Source organism: Podarcis raffonei, chromosome 3 (assembly GCF_027172205.1).
Source record: "Podarcis raffonei isolate rPodRaf1 chromosome 3, rPodRaf1.pri, whole genome shotgun sequence".
Lineage (NCBI taxonomy): Eukaryota > Metazoa > Chordata > Lepidosauria > Squamata > Lacertidae > Podarcis > Podarcis raffonei.
In genome coordinates, this window is record NC_070604.1 from 50,214,901 (window position 1) to 50,237,730 (window position 22,830).

Consider the following 22,830-nt stretch of genomic DNA (forward strand, 5'->3'; position numbering starts at 1 on the left):
GATAGCCATGTTCAAATATATAAAAGGATGTCACATAGAGGAGGGAGAAAGGTTGTTTTCTGCTGCTCCAGAGAAGCGGACACGGAGCAATGGTTCCAAACTACAAGAAAGAAGATTCCACCTAAACATTAGGAAGAACTTCCTGACAGTAAGAGCTGTTCGACAGTGGAATTTGCTGCCAAGGAGTGTGGTGGAGTCTCCTTCTTTGGAGGTCTTTAAGCAGAGGCTTGACAACCATATGTCAGGAGTGCTCTGATGGTGTTTCCTGCTTGGCAGGGGGTTGGACTCGATGGCCCTTGTGGTCTCTTCCAACTCTATGATTCTATGATTCTATGTAAGCTCCTCCCGCTTAATTGACTTTTGGCCAGGAAATGGTATGTGCATATGTTGGGAGGAGACAAAATGAAAGCACACATGCTTCTCTGTCCATGAAGTCACTCACATATTAGTGATACCCAGCACTTTTTTTCCAGCCAGAACTCGCTGGAACTCAGTTCTGGCACCTCTCAGGTGGGTACCATTGCCATTGTAAGAGAACAAAGGAGGCAGCTCATAGTGAGTTCTGGCATCTCTTTTTCTTGGCATTGGTGATACCACGTGAGAACTCTCAATTTCCTTTCTTTCATCCACACAGCAGTTTATTCCATTTCCCCAACATTTCCCTGTCAGTTTCCGTATTATAATTGAACTTTCACATGACTTAAAAGACACCTCCAGGAAAATAATGGAATACAGTTCAAAATTTAGTGCTCATTTCAGTGGTATTTGCAAATGGAAGTATTTCCAGAAGTAGCTTTTAGATCATGTGAAAGCACACGTATAATGTGGAAATGGAATAAATATCTGTGTGAATCCACTTTGTGGAGGCCAATAAGCTGGTAGTAATAATGTGACAGAGGGATCAGTGAATGTGGCCATGCTTCACTCTCATGTAGTGGGGGGAAGCCTGAGTAATGCTGCTATCTTCAGTTAAATGCCTCTCAATCGCATGAATTTATTTTATTTGTATTGATTTAAAATATTTCTTAGCTGCCTTTCATCAGACGATCCCAGCGTAGTGGACAGATCTGTGAAAATTTCACACAAAATAAAAAAACAATATTACAATTAGATATATATTTTTTAATGCAACGACAAAATAAAAGTTAAACTAAAATCATAAAAACTGAAACAATAAAAACAGTTATGACTTGGGAGCAGGACTTTGCAGTTAAGATTTATCCCCATTTCATATCTGTTAATTAAAGTGATTTGCTAGCTTACTTATCTTTCTCTTCCGCACTAAATATTCCAGTTCATGGCAGATATGAGAAAAAGAGCAGAGAAAGGCAACTGGTATATACTGTTTAAATCAGAATGAGACATCAGCAGAGTCAGGAAGGAATAGTTTAATCACCATTTTGGCAGAGGGGGTCATACAGTTAACCTCAAAGAAGTATCAATTTATGGATGAGCTAATATTAATCCTTTTCTGGTCGGTTGATCGCCTTGAACAAACACTGCTTTGTCTATCCACCTACACAAGCCCATGCTACCATCATAGAGGGTACTTGTGTACTATTAAATGATTTATATTTAGATAAATTTGATTTAATGTCGTATTAAACTTCATAGTATTAAAAAAATGACTGAAAAAAATGAAGCAGAGGAATAACTGGCTGAAGCAAATATTTAATGGATGCATCCATCAAAGAAGATGATGGTGAGGGTCAAAGCATATGAGGTGAATAGGGAAGCTTTTAACTAAAATAAGAATGAAGTCACTCTCCACCCCATTAAGCTCACCATTTAAAACAGAATTATAATTTTTACACTGAAGCATAAAGATTACCAGATCAGATTGCTGAGGCATTGTGGGCAATTTTTTAAAATGAATTCTGAGCTTCAAGGTACCAAGTGCTCAGGTCTGTGATATATTGAGATTAAGTAAACCTTGGAGATATGAGGCATTCTTGGTGTAGCAAAGGGAAAATTTGTGAGGAAGATGAAACAGAATTGGGAAACACTTGTTTCTGAACAATGTAAAGGGATTTCTTAAGGATCGTTTAAGTAATTGTTTAAGATAAAAATGCCTGGGTCCTGCTGTCTATCCTTATGGTAGGACTGTGGGAGGAATCTGCAAACCTCTGTTTCTAAAGTGGACTTACCTGATTAGGTATGCGCCGGATCATGGCCCAGATGGGTTCACAGTCCTGTGGGTTCCTTTCTGGTGTGATCCAGTGTACACTATTGGCAACCACCAAGGGTACTTTCTCCTGTGACAGGCATTTGCCTTTAAGTACACACTGTCAAGAACCATCACGCACTAGCCACTCCAGTCCATGAGTAGAAATTTCCTGCTGTTTTGAACCGTGGCGTTACTCCTTCTGAATTCCAGACTTAAATATATTTAATTAAAAAAAAATAGTTCCAGGATCAGAACATGAGCAGTATGATGCAAAGTCACATTTGTAGATTGACAAACTGCTGTAGGACAGGAACCTTGAGTGTGTACATGTGATTGCACCAAGATTATTTCTAGACATTTATCTGCCGCTGAATGGCTTTGAGTGACTTACCTGGTCTTTATGGCTTTTTCTGGCCCTGAAGCTCTTACTCTAGCTACTGCCGCCAAATCTTGGGTCCAGTGAAGCTAGGGAGCATTTGGGATTACTACTATGTGCGCCTGTTTCCAGGTGTTGGGAATTATTTAGTAATGATATTGGTCTATAATTGGTTATAAACTCTTTATTTCATCCTTGTTTTGGGATTACTACTATGTGCGCCTGTTTCCAGGTGTTTATTACATTTATAGGCCACTTTTCTTCCATCAAGGAACCCAGTGGGGTGTACTTATTGCTCTTGGGTGTTCCTCATCCAAGTACTGACCATAGCCAGACCAGCTTAGTTTCAGCAGAGTGGCAGGATATTGTGTCTACCACTGCAATTCATTGTGGCATTTAAGTGTTGGACTGGGCTACAAGGAGCAAGCAGAATTGTAAAAATTACTATCTTTATCATCATTTTCATCAATAGCCCTGAAAAGGAAAGATTGTTTGCCATCTTCATTAGTTCTTAAAGTAAAGAATTTAGTGTAGATCAGCCTTCCGCAACCTGTTTCCCTGCAGATGTTTTGAACGGCAATTGTCATCAACTCTACCCAGCATGGTCAATGGTCAGAGATTATGGAGTTCAGAAACAATTGGATGTCACCAGGTTGTGGGAAGCTGGTACAGATCAATGCTTACGTTCTTCTTTCTCTTGTAATGCTGTGGAGTTCACTTTAATAGGTCAACTTCAAAACAGAAATCTTGGTTGAGATGCAGCTGGATTTGTCTCACTTGGAAATCCTTGTGATTTTCTGCCATCTGGATGAGGGGAACAGATTGCTATCAATTATTATTCATCCAAAAGACTCAGTGTCAGAAAGCACAAGGTGAAGCTTGAGTGATTGATGATTTTGCTAGAATGCCAAGGCGTTTTCTGATTTTAAATCCCACACTGAATTGTTTACAGAGACACAATTGCTCTAAGGTTGGGAATTTGTGAGACAGTGGCATGTTCCTCAAAGCCAAGGTGTTAAATAAATTTAATTAATGTCAGTGACAATATGCAATAATTGACACCTACCAGCTGTTTAGGAAAGTGACCTATCTGGGTGCATTTGGTGGTGGATATGGCTTTGTAATAGACACATACACCCAGTGAGTGGACCAAAATATTTGGTGACCATTGCACAGAACAATATACATAGATCCCATTTGTTCATAATAGATACAGAAACCCAATGAATATAAAAAATTGGATCCATACTTATAGAGAGACCCTACCCCTAGTTAGGCACCAGCAGGACATGACAGAGTGCCACAGCCCTATCACACATGCAGGGAAGAGACAAAACCCTGATCTATGCTACACCAAGCTGGAGCTGGAGCAGCAGTCATGACCAGATTGGCCCTGATGCCAGGCTTTTTGTAGGCAGCAGCTAGTTGGAATCCTGCTAGTGGTACTTCCAGTTGCCCTTACTTTTGATAGGCAGAATGGAGAGCTCTAGACTAGAGGATGCTGGCATCACTCCATGTGCAAGGGCTGGCTGAACTGATTTTGAGCTGTGGGGAGGACGACCTCTAACCACTCTGGCATGCCTCCCTCATGCATGATTGATCAAGGGTTTGGATTGTAGCCTTCGTCAAGCTTATAATAGATTCATTGAAATCAATGGGCTATAAGCTATTTTTGACTATCTTAAACCCCATTGCTTTTGATGGGTTTACTCCAAGCATGTCAAAGTTTGGATCCAATTCAAGGTGCATACAGACCTTTCATGCAAACAGTTAATTGTCAGCTGGCTTAATATGCTGCTGGCAACACTTTGGTGCATATCCTAATAGATAGGAAGACAAAAAATAAAGACATTATCTTAGAAACGCATGGTATGTGTATGTCATTGATACTGGTAATGAATGCACTGGAATAAACTGTTAAGATAATAAGAGGCAGTTGTTGTTTTTAACTTTTGATTTTGTTTAAACTAATGAATGTACTTATTTAAATTGAACTTCCCAGCCTCCGGCTTTCACTCAGAACCTTGATTTGCCATCAGTGAGATGTCAGATCAATAGCCCATTGACTTTTTGACAGTCAATTGATAGACCTGTTGATTGACAGCTTAACAAGAGAAGCACAGAAACTACTGTCTTCGGGTACATAGTGTTTTTCTTGCAAGGAATATCTGTTGTCATTGTTTGTGAAATTCTATAGAATTATCAACACACTCTGTGTTCCAAGAGCTGTGATGCCACAAAGCAGTACCTGACGTATTCATCCAAAATAATAAAGCACATTGCCTTTGTGAATCATACAATCCATCTAGTGTAATACTTTGAAACGTCTGTTAATTTTTATTTATCTGTGACACTTTTAATCTGTAGATTGCTTTGCCAGCCATATCTCAGTGACGCACATAACAGTCTTGAATACTAGGTCATCATGGGTTATAAATTATATAGAAAAGAAGTCAGGAGAGACTTTCTAAGGCTGGCCAGCTGAACAGATATTTGAAATTATGTCTTGATCAAATCGGGTCTCACTGGTACAAATAGGAAAACGTTATCTTAATACTGATGCAAATGAAAACTTATCATCTTTTCGCATACCAGTTTGAGGATGAAGCTCATCTGAGTCTCTAAAACCAATAAAGATGGAGAAAATCTGCCCATAATACTGTTTTACACATGCTATTAGGGAATTGTTTTATTTCCGACACTGAATATCCATCTTCCTTATGAAAGATCAGATTTACATACAAGCCATAAATAGATTTCACAGTGCTAAGCTACTTATTTCAGTTGTAATTGCTTTCATATAATATTCATTGGCATAAAAGTTTTCAATAAATCTGTGCAACCAATTTGCCTGAATACCAAGGCGAGAATAGTATATTTGGGTTGAGATGGAACCCCTCTGAGGTGAGCTTCCTCTCAAGAGGATCTGCACAGAATGTTGCTTTGGATTTGGAGTCCAAGGCAAGGTCCCCATGAAGCAATCTGTAGCCTTGGGGGGGGGGGAATGCAGGAAAAACTAACTCTCACACAACTGCCTTTCCCCGCTTCTCTTCAGTCCACCACTATTTTCCTGATTTTCTGCTTGACACCTCACCACCAGAGCTGTTATTTGGGGCTAGGTGAAGCACCACCAGCACCCTATTTTAAAGCTCCATTCATGTTGAAATGAGTGTAATATGTTGATTTTTCAGGAGCTTTTGGTAATTCTCTGTGGCAGCCCATAAGTTGTGCAATATTCTTTCTCTTGGCCTTTGACACCTGAGAAAATATTGGTGGCAGGACAGGCAAATCTTACTGTAGCTCTTCCAAGCTCTTTGCGGCTGGTTTCTGTCATGTTAAGTTCCCAAAATATCCCATTTTGATAAACATTTTTTTGTGGTGTGTGTGGCATACCATCTGCCACACACAAAAATGACAGCAGCCACAGCACCCACCACCCAAAAAACAAACAAAAAACCCCTTCAACATGGGGATTTCTAGGAAATCTAAAATATTGACCAACATCGGAGCTTTGGCAATCTCCTATAACTCTTCTTTCCTGCAAAAAAAAATGTGCCCCAAAATGCAAAAGTTGGATTTCATCCCTTATTTCAGTGACAAATTTCATCCCTTCTTTCAGTGACAGCTTCCACGAAGTCAGAGGGACTTGCTCACCTTTTGAAAGTATTTCTGAATTCTGTTTGATAGTGGAATATTCAAGCTTCTAACATGTTATAAACAGTCAGTGTTGTGTCACAATGAACAAATAAACCTTTGGGTTAGCAATGAGATGCACACACACATTTCTGTTTAACATGAAGCTTTGGGGCAGGATGGTTCCCTGTATTATACACTCTATTCCTAGGAAGTAGGTATAGTTATCTGTTATCATAACACTGGTCAACAACAAATTTGTTGTCTGCATTTTTTCAGTTGATTTAGGATGAATCTGATGCGCTGAATCCAAAAATCACATTAGTTTTGCTCAATCAGGCCTAGTTTTTGAGCTATGGCCACATGTCTTTTTTTACGTTTTTGTTCACATGTACGCTTGTGTGGAGCATTTTAAAAGAAGTTGGTGGGGGTAAAATGCCATGTCGAATAATTGTTTTGATTGTAAGTGATTATTTTAATGACAAGAAGTATTCAGGTCTGATAGTTCTGGGTGATTATGTCGAAAAGGGATCAGTTTGAAGTCATAAAACCTCGAAATCTTCCATAAATTGGTGCGGCAAAGCATGAAGTTGGGGGATCAAAACTAAATTAAAGGAATGTCATCAACAACCCTCTGGTGGACAGAGACAGAATACTCTTCCCACCGCTGCACATCAAGCTCGGCTTAATCAAGCAGTTCACCAAGGCTCTGGACAAGGATGGTGACTGCTTCACTTACTTGTGCCAGGCTTTTCCAGGATTGACCATGGAGAAGTTGAAAGCTGGCATCTTTGACGGTCCTCAGATCCGTCAGCTCATCAGATATCCAGAGTTCGGAAACTCAATGAACAAAGTGGAATTGGAAGCGTGGAAGGCATTTGTTCTAGTAGTGAAGAACTTTCTTGGCAACAATAAGGCCAGAAAGTATGCAGAACTTGTCAACAACATGCTGACTGCTTTCAGAAACCTGGGCTGCAACATGAGCGTCAAGATGCACTACCTATTTTCACATAGGAACCGGTTTCCTGAGAACCTGGGTACAATGAGTGACGAGCAGAGGGAGAGATTCCATCAGGACATGAAAGAGATGGAGACCAGGTATCAGGGTTGCTGGGACACAGTCATGATGGCTGACTACTGTTGGACTCTGAAGAGAGACCTCCCTGCCGCTGAGCATTCCAGGAGTTCCAAGAAATGGAAGTTCAAGCCCTGAAGTGTGAAAAATGGTGAAGCAACATGCAATTTACGTGTACTTACCTTTATCAATGCTCACCATTCAGTTTGCAGCAATCGATGTTTCTATCGGGTAATCAATATATGTTGCTGGAAAAACATTTTTTTCTCTTAAAAATATATTTATGATGATATATGTTGACAAAAATCAGCTGATAATGCCACAAAAATGTAATCGAATTTGTCGCAAGATCTGATTTTTTTCAAATCAACATAGCACAAAAACCTGACCTGATGGAGAGAAACGGATGCCGTTTCCTGATTCAGCAGTGCAAAAATACCCTAAATCAGTTGTAGAAATCTAGACAACATTCACAAAGTAAAAAATTGTTGCCCAGTGTAATGCTTGGATCCTGGGAAGCTTAGACAGGGAGCTGCAACCCCTAGGGGAACCATCCACCAGCATACATGTCCCCTTAACCAGGATTTATGTGATCCTGTTGTATCTCTTGTCAAATCAAAAATGTAACAGAGGATCTAAATATATTTAGCAAAAAATAATTTCTGTATTCCTTTCTGTTCAGTATTTTTCTTTCCAGTTCATTCTGGTCTCTATCCATTTTATCCTTCTGTCTTTTCCAATACCAATTGTTAAACCATTTGTATGAAATTGCTGTGATTATTTGAATGATGTTGTAGACCCTTCGAGGAGGATGTGACCTTCTGTTCTTGGCAATCCTCTTAGTCAAGGTTTGGATGCTCTCTTGACTCAACAATTTATGCTTATTACCGGAGTGTCACGAGGCACTGTTCTGAAACATATGCACTTGCCACAGGGTATGGCTGAGTAGTAATAAATTACTGTAGTGGGTGAGGTAAGGACATGTCAGTCTGACTCCTAGTCTCTTTGTTTTCTTTTGGTCAGCCAGGCTCAGCTTTAACACTTTGTTAAACGGCTAGTGTTGATAATGCTAAAGCACAGTGGGCTGTGTTTAGGTATTAGGCAAAATAGATACCGTACATTTCCGTGTACAGTGGTACCTGGGGTTAAGAACTTAATTCATTCTTAACCTGAAACTGTTCTTAACCTGAGGTACCATTTTAGCTAATGGGGGCTCCCGCTGCCGCTGCCACGCAATTTCTGTTCTCATCCTGAAGCAAAGTTCTAAACCCGAGGTACTATTTCTGGGTTAGTGGAGTCTGTAACCTGAAGTGTCTGTAACCCGAGGTACCACTGTATAAGACTAGGTTTCGCTCTTTAAAAATTATATTATATATGGATAGTGCATAGGGTGGATGTTTGATTGGTTGCTGCCACGGCTGTCAGCAGCTGTTGAGCGTGTTATTGGTTACTGCGTCAATGGCTGTTGTTGATTGGCTGATGCTGCGGCAGTTGGGCGGGTAATTGGCAGCTTTTGCAGGCGAGGGAGCAGAGGAAAGGTGGGTTTGGGGGCACATGCGGGTGAGTGATTTTAGGCAATCTCAACAACTCTGGGCAATCCTCCCCTAAAAAACCTCAACAACTCTTAAATTTGAGTCCCCCAAAATAGGGGGCATCTTATACATGGGGTTGTCTTATAAATGGAAAAGTATGGTATATGGTATGGGGGTGGGGATTTGGAACACTCCAAGAGTTCTCAGAAAAAGGCAGGGACCTGATGGACCTTGAGGTCTCCTTGTGTGATTTAGCAGGACATTCGAAATAGGCAGGAAATCCTAGTTCTTATGCCAGTCTGCATAGGGCAGTGATAACCAAACTTGGCCCTACAGCTGTTTTGGGACTACAATTCCCTTCATTCCTGACCACTGGTTCTCTTAGCTAGGGATGATGGGAGTTGTAGTCCAAAAACAGCTGGAGGGCCAAGTTTGGCCATCACTGGCATAGGAGCTCTGTGGCTGAGGCCAGAAAACTGCTTCAGCCTGAGCCACTTAGTACAATTGCTTTAATTTTATTATTTATTTCTGAGATTTTGACTCTTATAACATGTAACACATACCATTTAAACTCATCAATAACAATGGGTTACATTTTAAATTTAACAGTTGTCTCTTTGCATCCTTTTAGTGTAATTGCCTCTCTAACATGTTGACTCCCAAAATATATTCTCTAACATGTTGACTCCCAAAATCAGAATGCACGTCTTTGTGGCCATTCTCCTGTGCGAGATCACAGGGCCCAAAAGCACGCTTTCCAGGGCACCCAAAAATATGCCCCCAAGTGCTTTGGGGGGGCATGAGATATTGATGTGAAATTGCAGCATTCAAAATGGCCACCATCCTCTCACATGAAAATATAGGGTGTACCAGGACACGTGGGGTATTCGTTGTTGATAATGATAATAATATAATTTCATTTATTTATCACTTTACATTAGGCATCTTGAAGTGATTTACAATAATGCACTTACATTACATTTCACTGATTCCTCCTAAACCCAAGTTTCATTAGGTAAATCAGTTCCGTGACAGAAAAGTGCTTAGGTCTAATATAATGGAAGGTGGGATCTGGATTCAGGTACCCAATCCAAAGAAGATGTAGTTGACTCACAGAAAGCTGGCACTTAGTCCAAATTGTTTCAACCCCTTTTTCATTGTCTTCAGAAATATTATTATTATTATTATTAGTAGTAGTAGTAGTAGTAGTATACCACCCTTCAGCTGACGATCACAGGATGGTTCACAATATAAAATGTTTACTTGGTATTTTGTGCAGCAATCACCACCAAGGATTTGATTGATTTGAAAATAGAGTCATTGATCTTTAGAGTTATCTAAAACTTTTGAACTGATTTCTTTCTTTTTTGGCTCTCCCTCGTGGTCTGTTCTACAAGTGTTTTAAATATGAATTGTATAGCTAAGGGGAATCACAGTTTGTGAATATTTCATGCATATGCACTTCTGTAGGAAGCTTAAAGTGGAATTAATGTGGAGTTAATTGTGTAATAAAAATATTTCAGGTGCTTCAACATGCTGTTTGAAGATATCATTTTAGCATGTGAGAAGATTACTGATACGTCTGTTTTAGAATCATTAAACACTTGCCTTTCTCCAAAGTTTGAGGCAGGATAAATTGCTTGTGCATTGATCATTGTCTGATCCGGTATGACACACACACACAAAAATGACTGCAGCATTCCTTCAGTAATGGTAAAGGTAAAGGGACCCTTGACTGTTAGGTCCAGTCGCAGACGACTCTGGGGTTGCAGCACTCATCTCGCTTTACTGGCCGAGGGAGCCGGCGTACAGCTTCCGGGTCATGTGGCCAGCATGACTAAGCCGCTTCTGGAGAACCAGAGCAGCACACGGAAACACCGTTTACCTTCCTGCCAGGGCGGGAAGGTACCTATTTATCTACTTGTACTTTGTGCTTTCGAACTGCTAGGTTGGCAGGAGCAGGGACCGAGCAACAGGAGCTCACCCCGTTGTGGGGATTCAAACTGCCGACCTTCTGATTGGCAAGCCCTAGGCTCTGTGGTTTAACCCACAGCGCCACCCGCATTCCCTTCAGTAATGGTATTGCAGGCTTTGCTCGAAGGGGAAAGGCCCAAAGGTTTGCATTTGAATGAAATGAAATTCACATGTACAAAAATGATTATTTAGCTAAGACTCAATAGGGCCATGTGGAGATCATTCTTGAGCAAGTTTTCTTTAGAGGTAGGGATATTTGATGAATTCAGTCTTCATGAGTTCCGAAATGAAATGGACAAATTTGTAAATCGGAACTTAAAGAACAATCGCATGCACACCACCTATGCCAGGTTTGAGGAGGTTGGATTAGACAGAAGCATTTCTCCACTCACCTCTCCTACTGAGTTGGCCTCTCAGTGGCCACCATCAGCAGTGTATAAGGTTCCTTTTGTTGTCACCAGCTGCCCTCTCCAATCATCATTTCTTCTAAACATTGATGAAGTTAAAACATTCATCCTGCCTCTCCATGATGAATGTGCTTCAAAACACAGCATGTCAGAGCATTTCCAGTAGAGTGTGATACATATTACCATGGAATATTGTATGCAGAGCTTCCTTGCCAGTATACATTATTCCATTCCTTAAGCCTGGGATTTTGTGACAATTTCTCAGCTGTCAGGTGTAGGCAAGCTTTTTTTTAAGCTAGCATTTTCAATGTGTAGTCCAAGCTTCTTGGTGTGAAACAAAACATTATAAGATTCGTCTTTCTGCCATATGGGGTGAAACTGCTTTCAAACCTAATAATGGGGGCTAAGTGTTCTCATGCTGAGTCCTAAATTATAATTTGTGTTTGACAGCAGGCAGAATGAGCAGAGGTGAAGATTTCATTCTCCTTTCTAAAGCAATCTGGAAACCAAGAATTCTTTAAAGGCAGGTGGTATTGTGTAGCCTTTGAGAGTAAAACAAAAGACCTTTGTCAGTGCACAGAAGCAACTCTCTTGATTTATCTTCCTTATGTCACTCAGCTTGATGGGTAATAGCAATACTACTTGGGCAATAGCAATCCTGCATTTGTTAAATGGTCAGCATATTACCCTATGATTTACAATGAAAACAAGCTTTCTATATTCCAATAATTCCCTTGTATGTCTATTCTTAATTCTTAATTCATCTTTAGGCAGGCCACTGAGGTGTAATAATGTAAGGAATGTTTATTACGCCATATATATTAAACTCAGCGGGACTTATTCCCAGGTAGCTGGGTATATGAATCCACTTCAAATCCCAATACTGTCCCCAAAACTTGATTTAGACTAGTGTTTCTGAGCAATCTTAAAAACACTCAGGAGGAAAAAAAAGTTTTAATGAGAATTCTAAATTAATTAATTGTTGTCTTCCTCAAAGCTTTCAGACCCCTTTTACCTTACAACTTCACTTGATATTGCTGTAGTAGTATTAGGGAAAGGGGATCCCTATCTTCCCCATTGTCTTGTTGAAGTTATAAGTTTAATGTGCATAAAATGCTGTATTGAATTGAATTGCATTGTATTTGTTATTTTAAAAAAGGTTTTAGGCATATAGGTGGTATTTTTCATAGAGTGTGCTAACTAAATGCTTTAAAAACCAAGATCTGCAAGCAAAGCTTTAAAACTTATTTCTTGTGGTGAAGAGGATTTATTTCCACACAAGAGTCAGATCAGAGACTTTCCATTGGCACTATATCTAACAAGTCTTTGCCATTGTTCTCCTGCTGCTTCCATGATGGTAACAAGGAAGGCAGGCAGGCAGCAGGCAGGCAGGCAGGAAGTGGTTCTGTTTTGCCTCCCCCCCCCCCAGCTTCCTGGAACACTGCAGGAAGCAAGCTAAAAGATGCACCCACCCACAAACATTGTTCCTTTCCCTCTGTTTCTTAGGCAGCAATAGCATATGTAGGTGTTGACGGGAAAATTTTATTCGGCACAGAAAAGAATCTGAGCCAAAGAGTAAACCTGGGCCTGCAAAAGTAAGGTTGCATTAAAAGACAGCATTAAGAAATTGTGGAGGATTGTATTCTGAACTAAAGAATTCTGAACCTCAGTGACATCACTACTTAAGACCGAGACCCAAACTAGATGTGACACAGCCAGCCACACATCCTACTTTTTATTTGTAAGCCAAAAGCAGTTCTGGAAGCTGAATTTGAACAGTTGAATGTACAGAGGAGAGGGGTATTGAAAACAAACCCTATCACCTCCAGCTGGATTTCAGATCAAAATGACTCATCAGGACCCTTTCAGCATATAGGGATGCATCTCTCTCTCTCTCTCTCTCTCTCTCTCTCTCTCTCTCTCTCTCTCTCCACCCCCCAATGGATGGGAAAGCAGCATAGCATGGCAGGTGGTAGTGCTGAGTTGGAAAGCAGAAGGAGGGGGAGGGAAGGATTTATTTATATATATGAACAGCATATCTAGAGTTTGTGATAATGTATGTATTTCTGAAGTAGAGGATTCAATCACTATCCATTACATATGCTGCTTCTGACTTACACAAAGTGCTGTAGCAGCTAAATTAAAACAAGATGGCACTGTCAGGGCATGTCTGAATGCAGGTGGGGATATATGATGGTTTGAAAGTGTGGATTTGATTATCCTGACCATACTTTTAACTTCGCATCTACACTGACTCCATATTACTACAGCTGTTGGGATCTATGAGAGGAGAGTTATGCCACATCCTAGCCCTACTCTCTGCTTTCCTACAGAAGCTGGGTGGGAGAGAAGACACATGTGCTAAGGAAGGAAATTATCTGTTTTATGTGTTTGACTACCTCTGCCTCCCTCTGAATAAGACACCTAGGAGGATTGGTCCAGTTCACTTCTCACAGGGTATTATTGGTACATATGTTAACATCTTTGCATGCCTGCATGATTGCTGACTGCAAATGCCTTTAGATAGGCAATGGAGCCCACAAATGAACTTATAGCTTGTCCACATGACAGTTTTGGGGAAACCTCAGGCAGGTCAAATAAGACTGAATACATGGCAAGGTTGTAGACAAGTGTTGTGCTGTGCTGTATGGTGACTCCTTTTTGCAGATACCTTTCTAAACTAGCATCATGGGAAGTTTGCTTTATGATGCAACCTGAGCCACAACTTTCCCCTTTGGAGAAATCTTATTACTTAAGATTGTCACAAAGAAAACTGATAGTGGAGTAATCTAGAATTAACTGTGAATTCATTAGTGTTATCAAGTATTTATTTTGAATACTTACACTAATTATCTTGGGCTTCCTAAAGCCAAACATACAACCCCCCCTTTTTTTGCAGAACAATTGGGCTGCACAGTGGAATTTATTCTGCCCAGCACTGCATTTTTCATTCCTTGTAGCACCATTCTTGGCAGGAACACCTTTTCTACCTTTCTTCATTTGTGCTCTATGGACCATGAAAACTGCCATTACAAAGGGAGAGAACACTGTATGAACTATGGTGTGTGTGCGTGTGTGTTTTTATCACTTTTATGCTGACACAACAAAATCGGCTAGTTAACTTAAAGCTTTACAGGCCTCAGCAGTTCTGATAAAAGAGAGAAGGAGAGAGAAAAAACCGAGGTCGTGGAATGGAGGAGACCAGTCAGATAAAATGAAAGGCTATCTTTCATCTTTGATCCCTTACCTTGAAAACTGAAGACAAACTATGGTGCTGTAGTTGTTGGTGGCATGGAAATCAAATTCAGGCAGAAAGGAAGGTTACGTCCACCCTCTCTCTTTTTTTAAAGAAAAAATAACGAAAGATAATATTGTCTGAAATATTACTGGTGTGCAGAAATCCATCCTTGGTTGGTTGCATGATCGTCCTTAAAATTGTATCTATTAGACTTGCAGCCAGCAAATGAATGCTTAAGATGAAAAGTGAAAAGTGAGTAATGCACCAGAACAGTACAGTATGCCACAGGTATTATGGCAGTGTGGCAGGCAAAGATACAACTGCAAGTGTTCAGGATCAAGGGATATCCTTTTCCAAACACTGGCTAACCAGATGCCTATGGGAAGCCCATTAGCAGGACAAGGGGACAAAGAGCCTTTTCCCACCACTGTTTCCTGACACCTGGCATTTAGAAACACCCTGCTACTGATGTGCAAACATGCCTACCTTAGTGAAAGTAATAATAAACAGATTAGAATAATACAATGTGTTTGATTATTGTTTTGTACAAAGAGAACTGTCTCAAAGTGGCTTAGCAACAAATAAAAATCAATTACACAAATGTTTTATATTCAGGAAAATTGCTTTCCATATCCCTGAGGAAAATGCATAAAGCACATCTGTTAAGAGAAGTACACACAAATGCATTTTAATTTTTGTGCTGACTTTGTATTTTTTTATTAAAAACATGCAAGCTGTTGAGAAAATTGAGGGAAGTGAATTTAAGATTGGGATTGAGGTAACTTCACATTGACAGATTCAGTTTCCCACCATTCGAAGGCAAGAGACTCTCCATGGGCCCTCCCTGCTCAGTAGATCTAGCATCTCACTGTCATTGTCACCAGCTGCTGCTTTTCCTCTTCCTTGCCAGTGCTACAAAGAGGTGAGTTGAGAAACAGTGAGGAGGAAGAGCTAGCCCAGGGGGCTCCTATTTCGGGCCACCTATTGGGTATGGCATCTTGGCAGATGCCCACCCATGCCTACATGTGAAGGTAGCCCTGCTTCCACCTTTTCCTCCTCCCAATGCCCCTGCTCTTAGCAGCTTTTCTCCTTTCAGTGTCTCAGGAGGAAGACATACCTGGGAGACAAATTTAGAGTGAGGAATCAGCAGACTGGCTGAAGGCTTAATGGCCTTATCTCTGTCGTGTTTCCATTTTAAATCCTTGCCTTCTAAACATGACTTTTAAAAGAAAATTTGGAACACATGCAAATTATATACACATACCTAATTTGTAGATTGGTCAACGCCAAGGAATGACTTCATTGTACTTCATGCTTCTCAGCTGGAGCTTTTGCTTTTCGGGATTATTTCACAATCCTTCTTGAAGTGATTGAAATTGAAGGTTGTTTCCTTCAGCACAGTACCACTTGACAAGTGCCAATCACTGTATCTGTCTGCTTGAAATCCTATAATGTCTCCTATTATGATGAGTATATGTTTGATGAATACAACATCATGTTGGACTTCCACCTCCATTGCTAGACTTTATTCATTCTTTCTTTTTACAACGATGCTGTAAATATTTTATTGTCTTTAACAAAGAAAATGAGAGGCATTTTGAACAGGATTCTAGATTGCACTGCATGCAATATATCCAACAATCAGTGACTGCATTTTGTCAGATGAAAAACCCATTTAAAGGTGAGTATCTTAGCTTACCGTTTGTGTAGGATGCAGTGTGGGAAAGTGATGTATGGCCATTCAGATTGAAGTGGAAGAGAAGAGAAGAGCTACAGGGAATCAGGCAGAGGGCCTTCTCGGTAGTGGTGCCAGCCCTGTGGAACGCCCTCCCATCAGATGTCAAAGAGATAAACAACTGCCTGACATTTAGAAGACATCTGAAGGCAGCCCTGTTTAGGGAAGTTTTTAATGTGTGTCATTTTAATGCATTTTTAATCTTTGTTTGAAGCTGCCCAGAGTGGCTGGGGAGACCCAGCCAGATGGGCTGGTACAAATAATAAATTATTGTTATTATTTTGAGGTTGTTTTTAAAGCAGTGGCAAGTGGAAAGTTCTTCCAAACCTACAAGTCACTAATCATTCTCTTCCTTGATTTTAAGATATTTTTAAAAAATAAATAAATAAAACAAGCCAAGTAGAAACTCAATTTACTGGGAACAACAACAACCTAATTGGCACTTTTTGCTTCTGAAATGTTTGAATATGCAGTGACTTTACCATCTTGTTTTCCATCAGGGAAGTTGTGTGAATTAGCATTTATCTGAAGTAGTATTTTGTACATTTCTCAGCTGGAAGTGCTGGACCCATGAAAATGGTTTGTAGATGTAATTTGCCTCAAGAACAAATGCGCAAACTGATCCCAGGCCTGGTGATTTTGGTGAAAGGGGGGTGTACTTAGATGGAACCATTACAGTTTTGTGTAATATAAAATTGTATGGACATTGATACCCAAATCCTATTATTCTGTGGTTGTATCACATTGTACAATGCAGATATCAAATCCACAGACACACCCAGGCCCACCAGATGCTGCAAAGAGAGACTGCAAAGAAATCTGAAATGGTCCCTTCACTACGTTTTTATTGCACTATCAGTGCAAAATTGGAAAGTGGGAGAAAAGCACATGCATACTATCAAGTGATGCTTGAGTTGATGGCCAACACTTGTTCCTTTGTTCCATCATGGAAAATGGCTACTGCCTGATCTTCCAATTAAAGTTTTCCAATTAAAGATTACAGAGATAAAGCATGAGTGGAGTCTGTTCTCATTTATTTAATACAAAACACCTAGGCAGTGAAGTGGAAGGGAAACCTGGAAGAGTGCAGTCTAAGACTTTTTTCAGAGCAGAACCTGTGACAGCATCCCCTAGAACACTAGGGTAATGGATGGATTCTCCTTTCAAGTGAATGAGGTGATAATGATACTTACTCGTTTTACTCGTTTTACTATTGTTTATGGCACCAAGAAAGTCAGAAAATGAAAGTGACTTCCTATTTTATTACTGTCAGTGGATGTACATGGTGAGCACAGCTTCTGCCATTCCTGGACTTCTTTTGAGGGTGTGGCAATGAGGACTGCCCTGATGCGCTCTTACACTTCAGAATTTACCGCAATACCATCATGCATAAGAATATCAGAACAGTTTTAAAGATGCTTCCCTCGTCTCCTGCCGTCCTAAATTCGCACAGCCATGGGAAAGCTCAATGCTTTCATTATGTTTACATTCATGATCTCTGACACGTAGTTATCTTTCCGTGATCTTTCATTTATGAGTGCTGAGGAAGCCATAAAGCAGTCTCTCCTCTGGATGTCATTGTGATATCTTTCGGCTTGAAGCACCAAGTAGCTGAACTCTTTGATTCCCTTCACCTCTAATTGTCTTGCTAGTCAGAATGGGCTTCAGAGTTTCGGAGTCATTACTGTCTTCCCTCTTCCACGCGAAATGTCACAAATCATAACTATCTCACTTTTAAACTGCATTACCTCATGCATTACAATAGAAAATAAGCTTAATAAATTATGCCACCACAAGTTTTCCCTTCCAGATATCATTTCTAGTTGAGCAGATTATTCCCTGTTAGATCAGATCCTTCATCAAAGCATCCGGTAGATGAATTCATCAGAATTCCTTGCTTTATGGAAGCTGGAAATGCAAATATAACTGTTAGGATGTGTCTGCAACAGTGTTATCAGTATCAATCTCAGAACCAAAGTGACCAGAACCTATTTGGTGTAAGAGGAGAAAGGAAGAAGCTTCTCCTTCCTGCTCTCTGTTTGATGCCACCATTGCTGACATCCTAGTTTGCTGGTAATTAAGGGAAGGATGGGCAAGATGGCTTATTTATTAATTACTTATTTCATGAAATGTATACACTGCTTGATAGTTGTTGTTTTTAACCATCAAAGCAATTTATATATTTTTTTGAAAAGTTTACAGATGGGGACTGATGGTGAGTAGGGGTTTTAGGGTGCAGTCTTAACCCTGGTCATGCCACAGAAGGGCTTAATGCCCCGTCGGGAACCATGCAGCTCACTCTGGTCAGGGAAGGTAGGTTGTTTTTGCTATGCCTGCCAAAAGCTGGTAGAGCAAAATGGCCCAGAACTCCTGCTGCAACTTGTGACTTGCATAAGCTTTGGAGCCAGTGGATCCACCATAGGAAATGTTTCTTTACAACCAGGCCTTTGGCTGATTGAGCTTTCTATGGCCTTTCAAGTGTCTTTGTGAGAGGAGGGTTGTTGGTTCTGTTCCATTCTTGTTTTAGTATATTTTTTTTCTGTTCTTGCTGTGTATTTTCATGTTGTGAGCTGCCCTGTGACCTTCAGGTGGAGGGCAGTGTACAAATTTAATAATTTAATTTAATTTAATTTAATAAATTTAATAATTTAATTTAATTTAATTTAATAAATTTAATAATTTAATTTAATTTAATTTAATAAATTTAATAATTTAATTTAATTTAATTTAATAAATTTAATAATTTAATTTAATTTAATAACAACTTGTGAGGTTGCCTTATACCAAGTCCGATCATTAGGCCATCTCCCTCAATATTGTCTACACTGACATGAAGTGGCTTTTCAGGGTTTCAGATAGGGGTCTCTCCCAGTCCTTTCTGGAGATGCTGTGAATGGTACCTGGGACCTTGTGCTTGCATAGCTGGTGCTCCAATGCTAAGCAATCATCCTTCCCTTGAGCTACGGTTCTTCCCTACCTCTTTAAAATGCCCCGTTTCAGAGATTTTATGCTGGCTATCACCCGCAGACACGAGGGCTAGAATTTTATGATTTCAAAAGAGATGAATGCTGCAGTTCTCAATAGAAAGTTTTGGGCATTGTAGGCTGCAGCTTGAACACCCCTGTTGTTTCCTAGTTGTTGTCACTGAGTTGTTAAATGCGCTATAAATGCTTCAGTCCATTTATTGCTTCTTCTGTGTTTCTGTGGCATACTTATTGTTCCTTGGGGCAAAACTCAGTTGTATACACTTGAGACAGACTTTTAACCAAAAAAAGGGGGGAGGGTTACTTGCACATGTATGTTGTTACATAGGTTTTCTTGTTATTTGAGAACACTGACCTTTTTTGCCTGTCCTTTAGAATCATTCTGACTCCTGTGAAAACTGCTGTGCAGCGTGCAGCTCAAGTGTATTTTCTTCCAGAGTAATATTGATATAAAATGAATACAAGCACAATTTGTTTTCAGACCACAGCATGCACAACAAACCTTTGTTTGTGTGCGATCCCCATTCATTATATGTTCTTCTTTCTCTGCTCTTTCTCATTCAAATGTCCCTGCGATCAATAGTATATATGATAGTTTGGCACCATCTCAGCGAGTTCTTGCAGATGGATATAAAATTCTATTTTTATTACCACTGGGTCCTGGAAGTGTTTGAATGATAGATTTACAGAAGTCCCCAGGCAAATTGAAATAAGCCTTGAATTGTATCTCAGCAGGGATACTAGGTTATCCTTATTCAGAATAAATGTTCCTCTTTTTATCCCACATATACCACTAATCCTCCTTGGGGGCAGAAGCTACAGATGCCAGTCAGCTCAACTTTAGAAAGGTCTGCAGTGTCAATCTTGTCCTCAATCCCTGTCCCAGAGCTGGAGTTGTACTTAGGTGCAAAGTTGATATTAGCACATGAGAGAAGAAGCTTGTCATCTCTTCTTGCCGATTGCTTTCTGGAGTTGAGTTCGCTGAAAAGGAATTGATAACACAGCACTTTCATTTTTATTTATTTTCTGCATTTCTATTGTCACCCCAAAGCTGAGTTCTGCTCATGGCACAGAAAACACACACATACACACCTTAAAATACAGTATAGAATAATAAACACTACAACAGATTTACACTCAGCTAGGATCTTGACATTTGTGTTTTTAACATGAGAAGATCCAGAATGAAATATCCTTCTCATTTTCATTTATTCTGATAAAACTGTGGTCATCAACAATTTGGAGGGCATATTTGGAATTTTGAGGAAGGGCACCACAAAATGAATGCCAACAATGGTATGGCCTAACATAAAATGGTTGCTACCTCCAAAATAGCAGAAAAAGAAACTTTAACAGCTGTTAAAGTTAGACAGAAATTCAATGGTAGACAGAAATTCAACAGGTTAAGCCTTTTGTAGCATGGAAATATAATTATGTGAAGATGCACAGGATGCACCTGTTTGCTGCTTTATTTCACTTATTTTGCTGCCTGCCAGTGATGTGGAGTAGTCAGCAGTCATCTATTCATATACTTTTTTAAAAATGTGCGTTTTGGGGTGGGGGAGGAACTGCAGGGATCACCTGTCACTCATCTTGCTGCCTGCTGGCCACATGGTACAGTCACCATGCAGCTTCTCTTAAGCAGCTTCTTCAAATTTGAAAGAAATGTCAGAATCCTCCTCTTGCTGCTGGGTTTATTTCATTGCCTGCTGGCACGTACAGCAGGCAGCCACTTGAGAGGGGCGTCAGTGGAATATGGGGTGGAGGATATGGTAATCCTTTCTTGTCCGGCTGTATGCCATATAGCAGGGATTCTTTCCCCCCCCCAAAAAAATATGTGATATGCTCAGTGCAGATGCATCTTGCTATTATCTCCGTTGTCCTTATCATTACCCTTTCCCCCGATTGTTCAAAAATTGTTGCAGGAGGGGGCGCACTTTCGAGGCATTCTTATTACCATCCCATTTCCTCCCTTACTGACTCACAGCCGGGATTTTCCCCAAGTTGTTTGGGGAGGGGGGAACACAGTGCCAAGACAGAAACATTATTATCTCCTCAGACACCCTTAATTTCCAAAAGCTTGGAGAAGTCATTCATCCTCAAAGATCATACTAGTCTGGGCAAGTATTGTACAACTGCTACTCTAGTGAGTTGTCTTTTCTGTGTTTTTACCTTGTATTTCTATTCTTTTCTATTTCATATAGAAAAAACAACAGCTTGCCATGCCTTTTTATTTGTGTCTATGATTGGATGTAGTGATTTAAAATTACTACTACATTACTCCATCCATGCACAAATATTTCCCTCCTGTCTTACTATTATTATCACATATTTAAACTTTTAATAGATAGTTGCTCAAGTCAACTTGCAATGGTCTGAGCCTCTTCCTCCATTATTTTCCACCCTTTCCTCTGTAACTATGTACTTATTAAATAGCTTGCTATCTTGCTGTGAATTTCCGTCTGGGGTTTTTAGGTACTTTACACATTGCTGTTGTTATTAAAATGAAAGGTAATATGTACGCAAGCTATTAGATTACCAACTTCCAGAGAGCCTTTAAAAGTTGAAGAGTTCTTTTCACTTCAAAACTGAGAATTAAGTCTTTGCTTTGCAGCATTCTAGTATAATAGTGATGGGATCATGTGTATGAAGACTTTCACCTTAATTTGTGTAATATTATCACATTAGATGTTGTGAAGATCTCAAACACATTGAACTGCAGTTTAAAGTTGCATGGTGACAACTAAATTGAATACTATTTGTATATATCTTGGATTAGCTACAAGGTTTCATCAGCAATTAATTTACAAGGAAAACACTTTTTATTTACTCTTTGGCACATGAAAGATAGTTTTTACCATTACAATGATCGGTTTGGTTAATTTTTATTAGCGTGCAACACTGTTTTATTATGTTAGATTTCAACTGCTATATTTTCCACATTTGGTGATTACCAGCCCCATGTGATAACCTGTCATATGATACCTTATCTGTCTCAAATGGAGGCTTTTCAATATGCAAAAGTCATATCTGTCAACAGTAAGTAAAGTGGAATCACCATATGATGTGATTTTGTGAATCCTGTTGGTCTGGGGGCACTATCCTGTGCAATGTTGAATTCATATCACTGCTTTGGATTCTGATGACCAACTGTTGACATTCTTTGAAAATATAGCCAACAAATAATAAATTAAAGGTAAAGGTACCCCTGCCTGTACGGGCCAGTCTTGACAGACTCTAAGGTTGTGCACTCATCTCACTCTAGAGGCCGGGAGCCAGCGCTGTCCGCAGACACTTCCGGGTCACGTGGCCAGCGTGACAAAGCTGCTCTGGCGAGCCAGCGCAGCACACGGAAACACCGTTTACCTTCTCGCTAGTAAGCGGTCCCTATTTATCTACTTGCACCCGGGGGTGCTTTCAAACTGCTAGGTTGGCAGGCGCTGGGACCGAGCAACGGGAGCGCACCCCGCCGCGGGGATTCGAACCGCCAACCATGTGATCGGCAAGTCCTAGGCGCTGAGGTTTTACCCACAGCGCCACCTGTGTCCCAATAATAAACTACTACGGAGGAAAAATTCATAATCAAATTAACATTTTCTGCTTCCCAGCGTATTTTCTACTTTGTCAGTGTTTAGGGCAATGGAATTAGCCATCAAACTGTTTTTTAAAAAATTTGGAATATTTATTCTGAATGTTTAAGCCTGATGAG

General features: G+C 40.1%; 1 protein-coding gene across 3 annotated transcripts in view; it reads left to right on the plus strand.

The window, feature by feature from the left end:
• The window catches only part of GRIK2 (glutamate ionotropic receptor kainate type subunit 2), a 439,072-nt gene that overhangs the window by 371,033 nt on the left and 45,209 nt on the right, over positions 1-22,830 (plus strand). The window lies entirely within an intron of this gene.